At 27.4% G+C, this 20,286-nt stretch overlaps 1 protein-coding gene across 2 annotated transcripts in view; it reads left to right on the forward strand.

Moving 5' to 3' along the window:
• LOC107448374 (uncharacterized) overlaps window positions 1-20,286 on the forward strand; it is a 188,723-nt gene that overhangs the window by 162,934 nt on the left and 5,503 nt on the right. The gene's annotated exons all lie outside the window — the stretch shown is intronic.

A 20,286-nucleotide genomic window follows, 5' to 3' on the forward strand; every position in this document is an offset into this window, starting at 1 on the left:
CATAGCATTCTTTAAAATCCCAAAAAAATGTCTTTTAAATATTATTTTGTTAAGAGATTATTTTATAACTACTTTTTTTGAAAAATAGATTGGAAATATATGGGACTATAGTAGTTTCAATGTAACAGATTATTTATGTAGCTACTTTAAACTTAAGAAAAAAGACAATGTAGTCAAATTTTATTTATTTAAGATATTTAAGATAAGTTCGTCTATCAGAAATTATCAGTTAATCCATTGGAAGTTTATGACATTTATTACAAAAACAAAAAAATAAATAAACAATTTTATTTATTTTTTAGTCCATTTTAGATTGCTTTGTTGATTTCGTATTTCTTAAACTCATATTTAACTTTTAAACTAAAATTATTTTAGAAAGTTTTCCAAGTTTACTTTTCTTCTTTTCCCAACAAAATACATTTAAAGAAAACATTCCTAATAAATTGTATTCTAACTCACAAGATTGAAATCAGGAAGAAAGGAAACGATTTGACCAAATGATTTTCAGAAAACGTAATAGTTTTTCTTCTTGTAACTATATCCCACTTTTATTCAATTTTTAAAACAAACTTTTTGTAAACTTGAGTTTTCTAGGTAAATGCTGAATGAAGCATTATAAAATAATATTTATATTAATGAGAAAATCGTAATGGTAAACGAAGGGAATAGACTGCATGTGGTATGAATTGGATTGTTTAAACAACAACAAAAAGGGAAATGATTTATTGAGTTGTTACATTATCAAACCATGACGAAAAGAAACGAACAAAAGAGGGTGTTTTCGTTTTCTGAAATATTGTCATTAATATGCTTTTATGAGATAAACGTAGTTCACAATAATGAGAATTTTAAAAAATGCACTAATTCCAATTATAGCTTATAACTTCATTAAATATGATTAATATACAGGTTTTAAGCTTTTTCTTGAACAGTATTTTGAAAATGTATGTTAAAGTAGAATATTTTTTTTTTTTATAAATGTTTTACAATTGTCAATGTGAAAAAATTGCTACTATCTTAAATAATTTAATATACAGTTTGGGAAATATATATTAGCAGCACAAAAGTGTATAAGGTAATTTAGTTGTAGTTCAGGAAAATAGCTTAACATTGAAAAATAGTATTTCCTTGTACCATAGTACGTAGAAAAGTTGCTGTAGCTTTAAGATGTTAAGCTATTTTTCCGTTAAGCTGAACCATAGTATCACGTAAGCAAGTTTGAGAAGTGTGGTACAAATTTGTGTACACTGCATAAGGGACAAATTTGAACGATTTAATGGTTAACAACACTCGAAAATATATAATTTAAACACACGCAATACACGATCAAAATTTTTCATTCTAAAATTATTGTAAAATAACCGGCAGCAGTCTATCATCCATTCAATGAACCGTAACAACATTTACGCTAAACAGCATTTTTTACCTTTACGGGTTAGAAACCGTTTACTGCAAATATGGTTAAAAAAAACCTAAATACAAAACTATATGGGTTTTATACAACTATACAACTAGTATGGGTTTTATACAACTATATGGGTTTTATACAACTATACAACTATATATATACAACTAGTATGATTTCAAAACTGCAAAAATGAAATTTAACTGGACATAGGAGCTAGTTTTTCCGTTCGGTAATGGATATTGGAGTTAGGTTGCGGGTTGAGTTGTGTTTTATCAAATGAACCGTGAAATGTGGTTTCATTAGTTTATCTAGTTGTTTCACATATCGTAAGAGATGGGGAATACTAGACTTTTTTGGATAAAGCAGCTTTATGGTGCTGCCATCTACGCGTAAATAAAAGCATCATATTCTAATAGTGCAGGATCACAAACTGGAGCGTGCAGGACGCATGTTGAAGCGAATGAAGAAATTATTGTGTCAACGGTGGGACTCGAATCCTTGTTCTGTTTGTCATGAGATTGACAGAATATCCCTCTCGTCTATAATATGTACCCTGCTGCAAGAACTTAAGTGGCTTCATTACGTGGGCCTAGTTCGTGCGATAAAAGTCTGGTTGTTTAACCGTATTTAATGAAATCAGTTAATAAACGGTTTTTCTCAGTGTTAACAGTTTGAATACCACCTTATTTATGGTTATTTGACTGTTTTGTTTGAAAATGGTAAAACAACAATTAAATAAATTGTTATTTAACCATTTTTTTCTGGAAATTTCTAACAGTGCAAACTTTAAAGTAAAGTACAGAGTAAGTTTGTGATTTAATTTAATCACGTGATTTGAAGCTGGATTGTCAACTCGAGTAAGCCATCTGATAGATTAGCAATATTACTCCTTCTCGAATCTTGTGCCATTAAGCTCTCTATTCAGTTCAATTCAATTAGTTTGTTCGAATTATAAAGGAAAGCGAATTGATTGTTTTTGTAATTTTTGTAAACCATTTAGCAATTTTTATACACTCTATTATTAGCCACTTTAGGCTGCTGTATCCAAAGTTAATTGGAATCCAATTAAAGTTTCTTGTAGAAAATTTGGTGCTTTAATTCAACGAAGAAAGATCTAGTTGCCTTTAACAAAGCTCTTTAAGGCATGTGTAATTAATTTCTTGATTACCGGAAGTGCGTGAAAATATAATATTTGTCCAATATTAAAATAATCATCCAGCGATGAATATTTATTTATCTTTATTCTTGAAGTGTACAATTCGTTCCGCGTCTAAACGTCATTCTGCAAAAAAAAAAATAATAAAAAAATAAAAAAATTATAAATGATGAAATTATCTTATGACAAACTACTTATTGATTATTTTAGCCTCTATCATACCACTATATTAATTGACTTTGATTAGTGGAGACACGTCTAAATTTATATAAAAGAAAAGCAGATGAGCATCTTTTTTGTTTCAATATCGTAGGTCCTGGAAAGGTTACATTGGCAATTATTCATCAACGGCGGTGGCGATGCAAAATAATAAAGGCGTTGCAAATCAGCGTACACTTGCGTGAGTGATATAAATGTTCTATTGCAACAAAAGAGTACTTAATACCCCATTAGAACTTGTTTTTCAGCTATAAAAATGATGAGGGAAGCAGCTGTTGCTCATGTCGCGCACAATTTTATAATCTATCCCTTATTCATAATTTTTATATCTAAGCTTACAACCCATATAATAAAACATTGTATTACTCTGTTTTTAAAGCTATTAAATGTATTCTTCGAATTAATGTAGTTGTATATTTATGAGAAGGTGGGCGATTGGAATTTCGTAGAAAATTTATACCTAAGAGACATTTTATTACGTTTAAATATTGGTTGTCGATTTTGTAAGAAAATTTAAATGTGGAATATTTAAATTTTGTAAGCGCGTTTACATTTATTAAGAGCATTATGCTCAACCTTTTTCAAATTTGTTGATTCTTAAACCTATCTGCATTTTATCCTTCCAGAAATGCTTCGGTTTATCAGGAAAAAACTTTTCTTCATGATTTTTATCTCGACTAAAGCGTTAGTTTATTTCAATAAGAAAATTTTGCATTGATTGAAATCGTTGGAAAGCTGAGGGTTCTAGACCTTGTGAATATGTTGAACGGGGCAAAACCTCATAATCAAACTTTAACAAATCTGTCGAGTTATCAAAGATCCTGCCACGTTGCCCTTTCTGGACGTTCAACTGCTTTAATTGATTCTTCTAATTGGAAGCAATACTTTTCCAAAATTCCCTTATTTAAAAAATGTACTCATACCAATTGTTTTCAATTATTCTGTCTATTTGACAGTTGCTAATATTCAGATACAATTTTGTTTGACAATTTAGTGCCTGAATTTGAAAAACGAAGATTGAAGTTAATTTCAATGAAACTCTTTGGCCATATATATTTAGTTATACGTCATGCAGTCATTCAATGTATACTGCTTGTGCAAACCGTAGTTTTTTTATTTTTGTCTGAAGGTGATAGAAAATGAAGCCATTTTCATATCTCATAAATGTTTCATAAATTACCTTAATGTGAGAAATAGAAAGGGAATTTTCTCCAACCCCTTAAATTCATCTTGAAAGCTTTTAAGTAAAAGAAAAAATATTGCATTAGAATTTTAAGAAAATTTGAAATTTCTAGTATAGTTCTTAAGTGTAAGCTATCAATGAACCCAAAAATTTAAATTGAAAAAAATTATTGTGTGAAAACTAATTCATAATTCGTAGACTTCTTTTAACTTTGTTATAAATCGGAATCCTTAAATTTTCACAGTAACTCTTCTGCTATCTGAAAGTTATATGTTAAGTTAAAGCTGCCACATATCAAGTATTATCATATAATTAGGTATTATCATATCAACTAATAAATGTAATTGTGATATTAACTTAGAAATTTGGAGGAAGACTCCGACTGTCATATTAATGTCAGATTGACAAAGCAGGTGGAACAAGTATTGAGATTTCACCAAACGTGCGAATTAAAGATTTCACGCTATGACAGAAACAAAATATTTTATTGGTCCAAACACTTTTCAGAAATTGTCGCGTGTTGCTTTGCTTAGTAATTTGTTTAATAAGATACAGCATATATACAACGATACAACAAATACGACGGATTTTAAGATACATAAAGAGAACGAGAAAAGTAAAAATGGATTTTAAATAAATGAGTATAAAATTATAAAAAATTTAAACAAAAATGAATTAAAACTTAGAATAATTAACAGCAAAAAGGTATAATCTCGTCCTCAGCTAACACGATTATAATATATGGAAAAACAATGCTTTCTAATATTGTATTAATATAACTTTTTTAATTATGCTATGGCATAAAAACCATTTATTCGGTTCAATTTTCTTTTCTATCTTGTATTTCTTACAAAATGTGCTGTAAAATGAACCATGATTTTAAAAACCAGACTTTCATTTAATTGGTTTTACTAACCAAAATTTTAATTCTTTTTACTAGAAATGTCACCTTACTGTGCAGTAGTTATAAAAGAATATTTTTCCTCGTGCGCTTTTTCTAAGATAAGTTAAATTTAAAAGTCAAATTTTTTAAATTCCATTAACTGCTTATGTTAAACAAAGAAAAGATTTTTGTTAAAATATACTTTACTTAATTGATTTGAGTTTTCTTTTAAAAGTTAAAAGATTTATTTGCAGAATAACAAAGCTCTATTGTGACAAGCAAAGAAATGTATCTTAAATAAATTTTGCGAAATCATTATTTATTAAGCATTTAATTGCAATAACCCTTCTAAATTATGAACGTCACGCAGGTAGGTAAACTAGAAGGTGACAAATACATTCTGGCACATTTGCACATGAAAATCATAATCATAATAAATGCCATTTATGGAGTTAGAAATGCTTAAGCAATGGAAATATAAGGAGAGTCCATTAAGTTTTGTTCATTAAAATTCAAGGCACAGACGTCAATAATTAAGTCTGAGCTTTCTTTTGAACCCTCCTCAGTAAAAGATTGCAATCGCGGAAATAAATCGTCACTACTTGGGGATGCTGCATTTTTTAACCTAAAGGGGGATGTATAATAATTTAAGAACATTTTAATTATACGATTCAGTCGTCTGAAAACTAATATATTCTGTTAGCTTAAAGTTCAACTAGAAATTTCTTTGATGTTTTTGTAAACAAACTCTTAATTGCACTACGGTGACGTTATTGAATGTTTTTTTTTAAATGTTGTACGGTACGTATTTTTGAGTTGAAACTAATTTAAAAAAAAGTTTGACTGCAAATAATGGATGTATATGAAAAGGTATAGGTAGATTTATATGTGAATGGACTAATGACTTTTTATACATCAAATTCTTATTCTTAAAAGAATTTAAACCTTTTGTATGGGTATGGTTACTGTTTAAGTTCCACGGTCAACATCCAATTAGTATTACTTGATTTTTACCTGATCAGTATATTCTTTAAATTAAACATTCTGCCATAAATTAACCCTTTCAAAACTTATTCTATTGTTTTTTATGTAAGAAGATTAACGTTCTTGGATATAAAAAATAAAGTAAAAAGAGTATTATTTTATTGTTTTTGTCAAAATATTTCTTTAAATTTTGTTTCTACTTTTTTTTACTATTTTTTGAAAAAAAACATTACCGGTTTTTCGCTTAAAAAAACAAATATGCAGGAAAACAAGTTTGAATATCACATGTGTGAAGTTAATTATCAAATCTTTAAATCAAAAAAATTGTTTTATTTTGGAAAAGTTCTTTTCTCTTTTTTTTAATTACAGAAACATAGTTATTAAACGTATACTTTTTAAATATTAATGAGTAACACGTTTTGCTTTTAGTTTTAGGAATAGTATAATTATAGATTTGTGTACCAACTGGGTATTTAGAAAAAACTTGTAGAAAGTATTTGTTCCCGTACGTAATGTTCCACAGACATTACACGACGCACGTTAAGTTTGTGGAGCAGACTGTTCCACAATGTAATTGAAATGCATTTCTTAAAATAATTAATATTTTGGTTATTTGTTTCTGCATTCACATTAAAAGACTATAATCTCCTGTTACATTGTAGAAATGGGTTTTTCAAAATTGAGCAAAAATGTGTGAAAGCAGCTCCGAAACAAAAAATACTCTAAAGCCACATATATTCAAAAATGAAACAGCTTATACTCATTTTCAGCAAAATGCACAGTCTCAAAAGTAATACGGATGGAGAAATGTGTGCGAGAGGTATTCGTTGGCTGCTGGCAGGCTTCGAACCAATGACGTTCGGTTTTATAATAAGATGGCATCGTAGTTGTACACACTTGTCCAGGGAGAGTTAGTAAGATTCATATAATGACCACCGCAATGACATACTAATTTCCAATTTCAACGGTATAGAGGAAAAAAATATGCTCCCAATAGCTTAGTCAGGAGATCGATAATTTTACTTTTGTTTCTCCATATCTTAAGAACTTTTAAGTGTATTGTGAATTTAAGTCATGATATGTCATTGCTGTGATCACTAATGCTTCCTAATTCTCCCCGGACTGGCATGTACAACTATGGTGGTTAGAGCATCCTACTAAGAAATCGAAACATTTTACCTAAAAACCTATACATACAAAATGTAATATAGCTCTTATAAAGTTAATTGAGTAATCATTATTAATAAATTAGTTAAAATGATAATTTAATTAGTTTTCTAATTAAACTCTTGCAAAAATCAAAATTTTTTTACTGTAAAAATGCATTTGAATAAAAATTATTTATAAATTATACACTAAAATCGTATATAAGAACTAAGCGCGGTATTTGTTATTGCTGGATAAAATATAACATTAAATCGAAATAATTAATTAGTTTTTTTTTTCTTTAAAAAAAAGCATGTGATATGATTTATATTCGGGTTTTCTGACGAAGACCTAACATGTTCAATATCCCTAAAAAATCCTTTTCTTATATTATTTTCCTCTTAAATTATTTAAAAACGATTAATTAAACTTTTTTGAAAATTCGAATGAAAAAGAGTTGTTTAAGCATAACTGATTATTTGAAAAGAATTTGCTATTTAATTTGTTTTTGTATTAATATTAACAATCATTTTAATATTGAAGAGCTTGAAAATAAATATTTTTTTTAAGAAATGTAACAGAAAACAAAATGTAAACTTATAACTGTAAATTTAGTAACACAAAATATTTTAAAAAGTGAATTTTGGCAGACAATCCTTTAATTTCGATGTATGTATATTTGCAATTCATATACAATGCTTTATCATCTCTAAGTAAAATCAATATCAGTACTTCTATTACTTTTTTTTCGTTACTTCTATGGTTTTTCTAATACGGTTTTTATCAACCCGCAAATGTAATAAGTTCCACATATTTTCTTAATAAATCCTAACCTGTATTTATTATAAATAATTGTTTCAAAAACGTAAGTAACATGGGATCATGTGACTGTATAGTGAGACGCTATTGTTTTACACTTATTCAAGCTTGGTTTAAAGGCGAATGCTATTAAAACCAACCCATTTTAGGTAAATTAAATTTTAATTTACCAAAAAAAAAATAATATAGTTTGCTGTACTAGTATAGGCTAGTCACCTAACTTTAGTGCATTTCTAGTGTGACCTTTACAATCTTAAAATTAAATCAAACAAAAATTAAAGTATTTGCTTCTTAAATAAAAATTTAAAATATTATTACGTATTAAAGATAATGCAGCTTTCAAGTTGATTTTTTTACTTTCTCGCTGGTTTTAAGGATCTTAATTCAGCTCATCCTCTATTTTTAAGATTATGACAATTAGACCGATACACAGTTAATTGATTAGCCAAGAGACTACAATAATCTAAAACTATAACAGACTTCCTTAATCTTCTGAAAATATATTGTTTCGGGTGCGTGTATGAACAAATATTATTAGGAATTAAATTCCAATTTTTCGGAGAGCATCTGCGTTTTGTATGTTATGAATAATTCTATTAATCCGCTTTTCAGTAATTTTCATTGAAATACCTTATTTAGTAAGGGAGGACTAACATATATTATTAATTCTACTTTTTAAGCTTCATAATTCAAAATCTGTCATTTAAAAATACATGTTAAAACATTTTTATTTTCTTATCGGCCCTATTCTTACCTTTAATCGTTTTTTATTTTCTTTCATCACGTTCAAATGTATTCCGGTAAGTAATATTTTTTTCACCGCCCCCAAAAGGAACTCTGAAATTTTTCTTCTCCATTTAGTATTTTCCATCTATTAATGACCTTGTTGTAATCTAAAATACCGAATAAAGCTGTTCGCGCTCTTCCTGTCAACTCGCATTGCCTATTTACGAGCAGAAAATGTTAATAAAGGGGAATGCTTAACGCCTCCCGCGGAATAAAATAGTGCGCAAGGAAATTCATTGTATCCGGCGGAGGCACACAAGTATGCGTGAGGTAGCAGATTAATATCTCAAGCCACCATTACATTATGCATCGTCTGAATATATGCTTAAGTTATAATGTTGAGATAAAGAAATGCGTAATAACATACTGAGACTGAGTACTGTTTTAAATAGGAAAATATATATTCCCTTATTACAACAGTCTTCGGGGCATAGCTCATATTTATTTTGTTATGAAAATAAAAATATATAAAGTCATTTTTTAGGATTTCCCTGACAATTTCATCAAATTATAATAATGTAAGGAAATGTTTATTGGAGTTTTCTCGCAATCCGACTTTATAAAATCTTTACCATTTAAAATGAAAGCATGTTGTAAAAATCCAAATCTATAAAAATTTTAATATTTTAAAAAAGTGCTATAATTTAAAACAAAACTCTTCAAAAAAGTATGTTCCCTATATATTTAATAATTTAATTTTTGAAATCCTAACTTGATAAGTATCTTACAGAAAAAAGAAAATATCCTTAGAGAAAGAAAAAAAATTGTTAATTGTGTGTCGACTTCCATTTTTTGTATCTAATCGGTACCAGGGAGTTGAGCCATCGATTAAAGTTTTCAGCTTTTTTGTTATGGATTAATTATTATAAATTAATAATTACATATTAATTATTATATATTAATTATTATATATTAATTACTATATATTAATTATTATACATTAATTATTATAGATTAAATCATTATTATTTACTGTTAGATTATAAAATTATTCAGTGTTGTTACTGTTAGAAAATATACATTCCCTTATTAAATTAGCTATCGGAATTCAGCTAATATTAAATTTGTTATGAAAGTAAAAATATAAAAAGTAATTATTTAGAATTTCGCTGACAATTTTATTAAATTATAATAATGTAAGGAAATATTCGCTGTCATTTACTCTCAATCCGATTTTCTAAAATCTTTGCAATTTAAAATGAAAACTTACGGTAAAAACCGAATAAATAAAAATTCTAAATAGCATTTTAAAACAGTACGATAATTTATAAAAAAAAAATCGAAAAAATAAGCTCTCTATTTATTTATTAATTTAATATCTGAAAACTTTAATTGATAAGTATCTTATACAAAGAAGAAAAAATGTCGTTAATTGCGCTCCGACTTGCATTTTTTTTTTATTTAATCGGTATCATGAGTTTGAGACATAGTTAAAATTTTTATAGCTTTTTTAAAAGTAAAGGTACATCAGGGATTTGAGTCATGAGGATTTCATTTTTGAGTGCTAACAATTTTATCAAATTATAATTATGAAAGGAAATGCTCGTTGTCGTTTAGCCACAGTCCGATTTTCTAAAATTTTAGTCATTTAAAATGAAAACATGTAGTAGAAACCAGATAAATAGAAAATTTAAATAGCATTTAGGAAAATACAATAATTCAAAAAAAAATGTTTTCTAAAAAATTATATATTTTTTTTGTATATTTATTAATTTAATTTTTGAAAACTTTAATTGATCTTATGGCAATAAGAAAATATCCTTAGAGAAGAAAGAAAAAGTTTCGTTATTTGTGCATCGATATGCATTTTTTGTATTTAGTCGGTATCAGGGATTTAAGCCATAGTTAAAAATTTTTTAGCTTTTTTTAAAATTAAAAGGAATAAAATTATTTATGTTAGAGTGGGAAGAATTTTTTACCTTTATACACATTTTTTATTTGTTTTAATTAAGGAACAAATAGTCTTAGCTACAATTCGTAACAGAATAATTTAAAGCTCTCAAGGTAGGTAGGTACTTTATTTACGTCGCACTAGAGCTGCACAATGGGCTACTGGCGACGGTGTAGGAAACATCCCTGAGGATTATCCGAAGACACACCTTTGAAATTTTGATCCTCTGCAGAGGGGATGGCTCCCCTGCTTTGGTAGCTCAACACCTGCACACGAAGTCGAGCACTTTACGGTAGAACAGTTTAACGAGGACCGATTACTGCGCTACCTCGGTCCCTACGCAGGCTGATCCAAATGGTCACCCACCCGCTTACTGACAGCAGCCAGTGATGTTTGACTTCGGGGTTCTACTGGGAACCGTGTCCTTACGATCAGTCTACCGCGAGACAAAGTTCTTAAAAAAAAAAAAAAAAAATTATATTTTATTTAAAAAAAAAGATGGGGGATTGTAATCTATATCATTCAAAAACGCTATTTAGAAATTTATAAAATTATCATTTTGTTAAGTAGTAGCTAGTTAAGAAAATTACGCCTAAAAATAAGAAGAAATAATTCTTATATACACTATAAAAAATGAAAAAAAGAAAAATTTGACAATACAATGGGGACAGAACTTTGGACTGTTATCTAACAATATGATTTTATAGAAATGGCGTGTTGTTTTCATGACAAGCAAAACAAAAATATCCTTTATACGAAATATTAGCTATCGCGGACAGAAAACTCAGAACTTACGATTATTTTTCTCAAAATTTAAACCTAGAGGGTTTAGCTTTACGCCTAGTATTTACTTCACGCGTAAATAACTAGGTATTTATACAATTGTTACTTAAGCAGTAGCTAGTTAAGAAAATTATTCCGTTGGAAAAAAAAGGGGGAGCGCTAATGTTCTATGACCACTTGACTTTTCAACCAACAATCAATCAGTTTCAATTAGATATTTAGTTATAATTATTTTCTTTGCAATGGGAAAAAAAATCATCGTGGGCATATTCTTTACCCCTACTGATTCGATAATTGCTTAGACAGAAGAAGAAAAACAACTTTACTTATACTTGATTTTCAAAAACGGTAGGTAGAAGCATTTGTTGGAGATTACGGGCCTTTTCGCAGTTAATTGGATGAAATAATATGTCATTGCTTCTGAAGAGTAATTGTCATTTGTCCAGGATAGTTTCATTTCTACTCTTTCTAGTTTTTTCCCCCTATAGGGCGTAGGCCTATTTTTTAAGTGTGAATAAGTAGGGTTGCCAGATAATGGATTATTTTTTGGCTTGAGACGCCAATGGGTAACTTTATATCCTTATTTTATCCCTATATTAATTCCCTATGATAAAAGTTATTTAAATAGTGTTTCTTAATTAAATTCCAAAGTATTTTTATAGTGAGAAATTTACTTTTACGAAAAGACTTACTTAAATAAACTTAATTAAAATTATCTCTAGAAAGACTGAAACTTAGTATATACCTATATTGCCCAAAAGCAGTCAAAATGATTGGATTGTGAAAGAATGACTAATGTGTAAAGAAATTTATTTAAAATTAATTTTTAATAATTTTATATTATTTACAACTGTATAACAAGTTATTAGTAAATATTAACAATAAAAAAAATTATATGTTGTGCAAAAAGTCACGAAATTCTAAGAAATTGTGTCATTATGTACATCATTGTTTTTCTAATTTAAATTAAAAAGCAGTCAAAATGACTCCCTTGGGCAATCTAAAAAAATTATTTTACAGTTTGAATATATCATTTAATTATATTTTATAGCTTGAACATATAATTTAATGATATCGAAATACTCAGTTATCATTTCTTATTGTGTATTATGCCATAGTTAAGTATAAAACTATTAGTTAAAAAGATACAGATACTGAATTCAATTTTAAAAACATGCGTTTTGCTTATTTTATACTAAGGGCATATACTTAGTGGATTATGACGAAAGTTATAAATTATTTAATTTTTAAAAGTAGATTTAATCAAAGTGCATTGCTTATTATAATTTAATTCTGATTTCTTACCAGAACTTTAAGGAACACCTTGTTATCTTTAATGATATCTTTTAAGAAAAATAAATTATGAATTTTGAAATTGGTTTGAAACGGTGGCAATCATTAAATATTTACTTCAGCAAGGAGTTATTGATGTCATATTAAATAATTAAAATTTTAAGCTGAAATTGTGAGGTAAAATAAGAATAGATTCCGTTTATTTAATTGAACGGCAACAGGTGATTATTTTAATGCATATATTGCTTAAAAACTAACTAAATGTTGTAGATCTTAGATTTGAAATTATGTCTTCTATTATTCCATATTGAAAATTTATTTAAAGTTATTCCATACAAAAAGTTATTCTATACTAAAGACAATAAAATTTTAATATCTGGCTCAAATTTCTTGATGATGAGGTAACAAGATCTATACAAAGAGTCATAAAAATGTACAAATATAATTCAAAATGTTTCAAAGTCAAAATAAAAATGCAAAAAGTAATTCACTTCAATTTTAGAGTTTCGGCTTTGCTATTCCGCGAGATTAATTTTTAACTCTGTTTTCTCGCTTGTTTGAAATATAATTTGAAATATAATTGAAATATAATTATTCACAGAATCGTAGCTTTCAATAATTTAAATGTATGAACCAACTTTTAAATTTAATGTCAAAATCTCAAAATTTTTTTGATACAGTACTAAAGCATATTAGATAATACATCGTGTCATATCATAGTTATAGTAACAATAACAACAAAGATCGTTCATTACGTTCGCAATCTTAATTTAAAGGACACGAAAGAATCATTTATAGAGACCACGAATGATTTCTTTTCATTATTTATGTGTCTCAAACAGGCCAAAAAATCAAACATGGGTATCAAAACTCACTGATACAGTATTTGATACAGTACTGAAACATATTAGATAATACATCTTGTCACATCATAATTATAGTAACCATAACAGCAAAAATTGTTCATTACGTTCACAATTTTAATTTAAAGAAAACGAAAAAAAATTTTTTTTTATGGAGACCACGAATGATTTTTGTTCATTATTTATATGTCTCAAACAGCCCAAAAAATCAAACATGGGTATCAAATCTCACTGATACAGTATTTGACACAGTACTGAAACATATTAGATAATACATCTTGTCACATCATAATTATAGTAACCATAACAGCAAAAATTGTTCATTACGTTCACAATTTTAATTTAAAGAAAACGAAAAAAAATTTTTTTTTATGGAGACCACGAATGATTTTTGTTCATTATTTATATGTCTCAAACAGCCCAAAAAATCAAACATGGGTATCAAATCTCACTGATACAGTATTTGATACAGTACTGAAACATATTAGATAATACATCTTGTCACATCATAATTATAGTAACCATAACAGCAAAAATTGTTCATTACGTTCACAATTTTGATTTAAAGAAAACGAAAAAAAATTTTTTTTTATGGAGACCACGAATGATTTTTGTTCATTATTTATATGTCTCAAACAGCCCAAAAAATCAAACATGGGTATCAAATCTCACTGATACAGTATTTGATACAGTACTGAAACATATTAGATAATACATCTTGTCACATCATAATTATAGTAACCATAACAGCAAAAATTGTTCATTACGTTCACAATTTTAATTTAAAGAAAACGAAAAAAAATTTTTTTTTATGGAGACCACGAATGATTTTTGTTCATTATTTATATGTCTCAAACAGCCCAAAAAATCAAACATGGGTATCAAATCTCACTGATACAGTATTTGATACAGTACTGAAACATATTAGATAATACATCTTGTCACATCATAATTATAGTAACCATAACAGCAAAAATTGTTCATTACGTTCACAATTTTAATTTAAAGAAAACGAAAAAAAAATTTTTTTTATGGAGACCACGAATGATTTCTGTTCATTATTTATATGTCTCAAACATGCCAAAAAATCAAACATAGATATAAAAATTCACTGAACAGTAGAGATTAATCAGCATATTAATTTATTCGAAAATGCTATTTCCCGTACTTCATTGAATAAATTGAATTCTTTGAAAAAAATAAGAAAATGCATTAAATTTGAAATAAATTCTACATCGGATATGATTCTGATAGATTTATCGCCAACAATAGCATTGAAACGCCAATTATGAATAACGATATCTGAAACAGTATGTTGGAGAGCTGTCATCCCCCCTTTAGATATCATTTATCACAAAAGGGTTCCCAGACGTAAGGCCAGAGGCTAGTGTCCCATTCCGATTATTGCTTTGAATTAGACTCTTGCTTTCCAATTAGAAGATACCTCTGAAAATGGATAAGTGGCGAATCGCTTAAAAATTGAACGAGGGTAAAATAGAGGACAGGAAATGCACGTAGGTAGTTAAACTGTTTGGTGGTTACTTAAAATAATGATATTTGTCGGCGAGATTTTTTTAACAACATGTTTTTTTCCCTCTTGAAATAAAAACTACCTTTCAAATTGTAAGCGAACATTTCTTCTGTGTTAAACAACTATCATTTTCGTTACCGTCACATGTGATTTTGTGTTTAAAAAGTTTAATGAATTGCAGACGCTCCTGTAAGTCTAGTAGCGATATATCTGGGCACTTAAATGTTTATAATTATATAAATATAGGCATTCAAACTCCAATTAAGTGAGAATATTTTCTTTATTTATTACTTTGTCACATTTATAGCTCTTTTTTTTTTAAGAAACAGTTAGTTGTTTAAGTATTTTTACTTGTATAGAAGTCTACAAAAACATCTATTTAAAACATGTTTTCAAAAATCGTCTATTTAGTATAAAAAGTGTTGTAAGTTGTAACATTTTTCTACTTGCAGCTAATATGTTTTAGGTGTTGCGAAATCAACAAATTCTTAGTTTGAAAAATTTTTCAAGAGAGAGACAAAAAATCTCTCAGCTAGGCCTAAGATATTTTAATATTTTTTTAAAACAAATTCGCTTTATTAACGTTTAAATTTGTTTGAATCTTTCAAAATATATAGTTTGGATTTAAACTTTTTAATACACATGCTTCAGTTCGGTTATATACTTTATATAATTCTGGTATATACTTTATTTAATTGCTAGCTTTGATTAGAAATCAAGTAATTTTCATTACCTTTGGTAGAAAAGCTAATGTATTTCATTTAATACATATTTTCATTATATAGATACATTATTTTCGAAAGCAAATTGCCAATTAAATAAACAAAATCTTTAAGTATTTTCGACATTTAAATTTTTGAATATTAAACGAAGTAAAAAGAAACAATTTCGCAAAAAAAAAAAAAAAAAAAAAAAAAAAAAAAAAAAAATACATGAATAAAAATAAAACTTGCAAAAAGTTAGAACATGTTTGCAACTTAATCTAGACAAAATAGGGATCATTCATTTAAGTTTAAAGCAGCGTTACAAAGGTACTGACAAAACTTTTACTTAGAAAGTTTTCACTACAGTAAATCTGTAACTATACTGTTTTTGATTTAAAGTCATCCGTAATAACCACCTTTCATATGCATTTTTTGAATCCTTGTAAAAAAAATGAAGTAAAAAAGTATGCAAGGGTAGTTAATTTAAGCAAGGACAGAACAAAATGTATATCGAAATCACTGCTACTGATAAAAGCGTGCATGTAGAGATCAAAACCAGCTTGATTGCAGAAAAAAAGGAGTTGTTGATTAAAAGTGTTTATAGCAAATACATCCAAGTTTCTAAGGCAATCAAACTTTCTTTTTTCTATTTCAATTCCCCCTTCCTTACTAGTGATTCGATAAATTTTTATAGAGTTTTGTTTCTTACTCGCTTAAATAATAATCTGTTTCTCAAATTAATACTTTGTTTTACAATATTTCTGACAAGGATTTAAAATATTTACATCAAAAATGGTAATTACAGGCCACTCTGAATAAGTTTCGATCTTATTATACGTTCTATTTCATTTGTTAATTATTTATTTCCTCAACATGTTGCTGTAAATGACGGCTATAGTTATCTTGCCCATTTTAATTTGCAAAAAAATAACATCATTAATACACTGTAGGTATTAATGCATTTATTTGTTAATTATTTATTCTGTAATACATTGAAAAAAAGGCTTAAGATTTCAAATTACGCATCGTTTTTTTCTTCTTTCTTTCTTTTGTCTTGATATTTTATGTTTTACACAATTTGGAACAAACAAATGGCAGCTATAATTGTCGTATGTGCTAAGTTCTCTCAGCTGAAAAGTATATTTCTGTGAATGTGTTGATTTTATGAACAGAGCGAAATGTGTTTTTCCCTGTAAATGACGGTTACAGCCGTCGACTGTTTTCATGCAAAAAACGTGATAATTTTAGCTTCGAAATTTACGACTTACGCTCAATTTCAAATGATAGTCAGAAACACATTTTTCTTCAACTGTTTACAAGCACGATCGTCGAATTAAAAGTTTTCAGCAACGCATTAAGTCTTATAAATATCTTAAATCTAAAAATGAAATAATATAGACTTGTTCATAATTTTTTTAATACTGCTATACTGAGAAAAATTATGGTTAAAATTACCAGAATAAAGTAATATTTACCATGTTTCTGGCTCTATGGGAACATAAAAAAACACGGTAATCTTTACCGAAGCTCTGTGGTGATGACTTTTAGTAAACTTAACAATAAATAACGGTTTTAGTACCATTCTGTTAGGTAGTTTTATCATTATACATTAGAGCATAGCATTAAGACCACTTATTCGGTTAAATTTACTTTTCAATTTTGTATTTTTACTAATTGTGTGATAATAGGAACCATAATTTTGAAAACCAGAATTTCCTGTAGATCTTACTATATGAATGGAGAAATTACCGAATAAATGGTTTAAATAACACATATTTGGGTTTTATTACCATAATTACGTTTTTTACGAGAAATGTCATTACCATACAAGTATAGTAATATTACCAGAATGTTTTTTCTCCATGTACATAGCTGAAAAATATCATTTATCTTTAAGATTCCAATCAATTCTCTGATATAGAAAAATGTTTCAATATGATAAATGTATGAAATGATTATTTTCATCTTATTCAGACTTGATGAGTGATTTATTCGTTGACCTTTGTCAATGATTCTTGTTCTATCGATTAATTGGGGTCGATAATAACAAACGTTTCCCTACTTCGACTTCTCTGAAGATTAATGACTTCTTATAATTTCCTGCAATTGATAATGTCATTTCCGTCTTGTTATATATGTCCATCTTCGATTAACAGTATTAAGAGCTCACATGAAACACATTTTCATTTAATAACACGTCATTTTAGATTAGAGAGTTTTAATGTTCAATTATATTATCCAAATTTATGGTAGTTAATTGACATGAGTTCAAAAATGATTACTTATTAATAATTACTAACTTAAACCTTAATAAATACTTCAAAAAAAATTACTAAATCAAAATTTAATAAAGTATTGTAGATTAATTTGGAAATTTATTTAAATGCTATTATTGAACTGTAATAAAAAATTTGAAAGATAAATATTAAGATTTTAATTAAATAATTAAACATCTTGATATTTAAATGGAATAATATTTAATATAATAATATCTAAATAAACAAACATTTCAAAACTTAATTATGACATGCAAATATAATTTTTATATTATTAACAGTATTATAAGAATCATATTTCAGAAAATCAGTATTTAAATGCTTAATTAATGCTCTTAGCGATGTATTTAACATAAAATTTCTTTAGTCCTTACAGGAAAAATATATTCAAATACATTAAAAGACTTAAATAATCTTGAAGTAATATTATATATATATATATATATATATATATATATATATATATATATATATATATATATATATATATATATATAAAATACAAAAAACTGCAAAATTCACATAAAAGTTTTTAAAAGTACTTGAATGATATGTTAAAAAGGGAAACTAATAATTTAGGTTTAATAATAATTAAACTATACTATGTAGTTTAGGTAGTATATAATTCAAAGCAATTAGATTTTATTTTGAATAATGAAAAAAGACGCCTTTTTATAATTTATTTATCATCTATCACTTTTTTTTTTCTATATTATTTTCATTTAGCATAAATTATGATTGTGTTTGAAATCAAAAATCTTAGTTAATTAGCTTGCAGTAAGAAAATTCGCAAATGAGCCTCTTTCTACAATAGTTTAAATACTGCACCATATTTATTCTTTTTCAACTAAATAAAGCATCATATTTTCATGACGAGAATTATTTTTTATTTATATATTTTTCAAATTAGCAAATAAATAAATCGCATAAACTTTAGTAAGTTACGTTACGCAAATCAATTTCATAAAATGTCATCTTTATGCTATATTTTCCTATTTTATACGGTTATAAAAATTTTAAGCTTATATTCCCCACGAAAAAGTAATTGATTAATCACAGAATTCATTTTCCACAATTCATAATGGGATATGGAATTATATTTGAACTTCCTTATCTAGCATTTTCTTCATTGTTTTAAATTATTCTAGAAGAATTACTTTAATAAATACGACTTTAGTTGGATAGAAAAATGATTCGAGAACTGGTTTATGTGGGTCATAAGAAGTCTAAAAACGAAATCAATATTTAAGATTCTTTTTTTCTTCTTCTCTTTTTAAAACTACCCATCTACATTCACTAATTCACGGTGGTTACAGCATTGTGTAACCTACGTGTGACTTAAGCACGCAGTAAAACAAAATAAAATAAAAAAAAAACTTCAGCTTCTCTTTCTCCAAAGAAAGAAAACGCTCTTTTCGAATGCAAATCCTGGATATGCTATTAGCACAGAACAGTAAAAGCAGCCGCTTGCATAATGCGATAGCCTTATTTGAAATGTTTATAGTCACTAATACAAACATAGTCGCCGCGGATGCTAATCCTATTGCTAATGTATACACCATGTTACCTCTATTATCACCCGCTTGAAATGGCTAATTAGGTGACAAAGATTTTGAAGAGACCGCTTAAAAACTCTCTCTTCTGTTGTTGCAAATCATCTGCTTCAAGACGCTAATGATCTATTATAAATCTCAAGTTTCTCTTCACCATCTGTTTGCTCTTTTGTTCACTTTGAGTAGTAACTAAGTTTTTTTAATTTTTAAAAGTATTTATTTTAATTGCATTGGAGGATTTTTTATAGAAAAAAGACAACTTTTCATTTTAAGCGAAAAGTGAGGTAATTATATTAATTTTATTTATGGCGTTTAGAATGAGAACGTTAAACTTTTTGCGTGTTTTTATGTGTTTACAAAAAGTGCAAAATAAAAATTTTCATCATATATCATCGTTTTTAAAGTACAATGGGCAAAAAATAAGTAAATAAATGGACCGTCCTAAATGACTTTTGATCTAACGATCGGATCTTTATGTTCTAGGACTCTATCTTAATGGCTCAAAGAGATGACCTCAAATATGCTTATTATTTAATGCAGGCGATATTTTAGGTTTCGAAAGCAGATTACGAACAAAAACGTCATTTTTCTGAATGATCATACCTTTTGTTCGACGGATATGAATCTTCAAAATATGGTAGGTAGCCATCTGAAATATGGTTCCAATAGTTTGGTCAGGAAAGCGGTTCGAAGTTGAGACCCCTTAATGTTAACTTTACTTTTTGCGTATTTCACCAAATCTCGAGAACTTCTTAAGCGAATTTAAACATTTTTGCACACAGTTATAAAATTCATTTATTCAAAGATA

Source organism: Parasteatoda tepidariorum, chromosome 11, assembly GCF_982258835.1.
Source record: "Parasteatoda tepidariorum strain Cologne lab strain chromosome 11, Ptep-v5.0, whole genome shotgun sequence".
Lineage (NCBI taxonomy): Eukaryota > Metazoa > Arthropoda > Arachnida > Araneae > Theridiidae > Parasteatoda > Parasteatoda tepidariorum.